Here is a 2351-nt window from a genome sequence, read left to right as displayed (position 1 = left end):
GAGTGTATGAGCATGAGCGCGCGAGTGTGTAAGGTTTTGTAAACCTCAAAGGTCTTCTGTGTAACTGTTTTCCTTTCTGTTGTGTGGCCACATCTCTTTCTCACCATTGTGTAAACATTGGCTAACATTCCTAGAGACATCAACAACAGTGTCTAATGTGGTCTAATCTGACAAAAGTTTGTACGTTTATTTGCTCATCTTCACGTTGCTTTTCGCCATAGTCCAAATTATCCTGTGTCTATCCACATTGGGAGCCAAATAGCGGACTTTAACTTGGGGCTTTGCAAACCATCACAGACTGAAGTGTTTTATTGGGGCCACGGCGGACGCCAGGTGTTCCTCTCAGTGGAGATGAATGACCGGCTTCATTACACAGAGGCCTTGTGTTTATTGCAGCGTGCTAGGTCATGTTCACATGATATGGGAGATGGTTTTGCCTTTTCAGATACCGCTGATGAATCCATTTTAAGTGTAGCTCTGAGCAGTGCATGTGGGTCAGTGAAATGCTGATCTTCTTTGAGCCAAAACAGGCTTGAGACTGCAATGATGTGTGCCCTTTAGGAACAGCGAGAGAGCGAGCGAGAGAGGGAAAAAAACAACTATTTCTATTTCATCCATTTAATAAGATGAAATTACCTTGGGATATTTTTTTTCTTCCCCTTCTATACTCTATGATGCTTGACTGTCTCTGGGGCACTTTGCTGTAATTGTGCGGCAGAATGAAATGAGTCCTGTTTCAGAGATTTAATTAAATCAGGAGCTGATAGACGCTGAATATTAGATGTCACATACCCGAGGTAGTTCACATAAGGCAGCTACAGCTAAAGTGAAAGCTGCTCAAATGAAGTGACCCTGATCAATATTGATTAACAGCCACAAATGGGAACACATTTCAAACATTTGGGTTAATCAAGTTGGATTGTGCAACCACATGCGGTTAATACAATTATACTGGCATATCTAGATGGGACTCACATCCTGCACTCGAGAAGATACATTTGTGTGTTAAAAGCCTTTGATGAGAATCCAGAAAGTTCTTTTTAGGTTTGCAGAATATGGGTTTGGATCTTAAAATGAACCCATCTGTGCGTCACATTCAATCTTAGAATAATGAGGGAACTAGCTGCAGCCCTCTGCTAGGAGGCTTTATTCACCCATTAAATTAGTTGTGACTGCAGGGCCCGCTCGAGCAATTTTGGGGGGATTCATTTAAGAATTCCTCCTAAATGTGGCCAGCAATAATGACACCGAAAACCGGGTCAAGGATAAGGTTGGCAATATAGTGTTTGTTTGTAGTGTCAACAAATCCATATGTCCATATTCTGCTGTGCCATGTTCATCAACGAGCCACACCGTTGCACTAGGAGACATATTGAGTTGCTGAGTTGATCACATATACACTGTCCTGCTACTTACTCCGCCAAATGTGTATTGATCCACAGCTGAAAATAGTCCCCTACGAATGCATCTTTTCTTCCTGTTTGAGTGATGTTTGCCCAGCTGCTCTACAGGAAAATACTGAATTTTATAAGAAAATCTGTAGAGGCAGACTAAAGTATTGTCAGTTGGTATTTACATGGTTTTTATTCACAGTAACAAAGTAATAATACCCGTTTGGTAGAGGGTCATTCAAATTGAAAGTGAATATAAAAACGTACATTAAAAAAGAGGACATAATAATCTTTAAGATACACTCCTTTATTTTATAAAACAATAAAAGCACCACTTAATATCATAATTTAGTGAAGATTTGTTGTTTGGTTCTATGACACAGTCAGGAATTTGATACTTTAAATACTTAAATGAAGAAAAAGAAAAGGAGCAGAGGATCTAAAGAAGTTTAGGTTTGTGTGTGCGCCCCCTGGGGGGCTCCACGGCACAGCTACTCAGCTCATTCTGGGCCCGGCTCCGACGCCCCATGTATGTCACAACATCTGCAGGGGGATAAACCTGTAGCAGCTCTTTTGTTGTACGTTTGTTTGGATGACGCGTTGACAGCTTTGATTGTTTTCGCTGATGTAAATGGCTGTGCGTTTGGATGTGGCAGACGGCAGCGCTGTCACATTATGCTCTAATTAAAAATGTGACGTGTTATTCTTGCTAATCACCCTGTTGTGCTGCATACACTCAGTAAATGTACATGTTCTTTTCAGCCCCGTGGCAAGTCGTTAGCGAGGTCACACATTCACAGGGGAATCACTGTCCCTACCACCAAAGAGGCTCTGGACACAGTGGATTTCGCCAGAGTGCAAATGTGACCAACATAACATGAAATATTAATGCCTGACTGAGGATCCAAAAATAGAGCGCTCAGAAAATCTCTTGGGGGAGAAAAAACAAAGACAGTTTTT

General features: G+C 41.6%; 1 protein-coding gene across 10 annotated transcripts in view; it reads left to right on the top strand.

Moving 5' to 3' along the window:
- Positions 1-2351, top strand: part of grin1a (glutamate receptor, ionotropic, N-methyl D-aspartate 1a) — a 34191-nt gene that overhangs the window by 7145 nt on the left and 24695 nt on the right. The window lies entirely within an intron of this gene.

The sequence above is a fragment of the Etheostoma spectabile genome, chromosome 16, assembly GCF_008692095.1.
Source record: "Etheostoma spectabile isolate EspeVRDwgs_2016 chromosome 16, UIUC_Espe_1.0, whole genome shotgun sequence".
Lineage (NCBI taxonomy): Eukaryota > Metazoa > Chordata > Actinopteri > Perciformes > Percidae > Etheostoma > Etheostoma spectabile.
The sequence above is the reverse complement of the archived record's forward strand: the minus strand, read 5'-3'. Positions and strand labels throughout refer to the sequence as shown.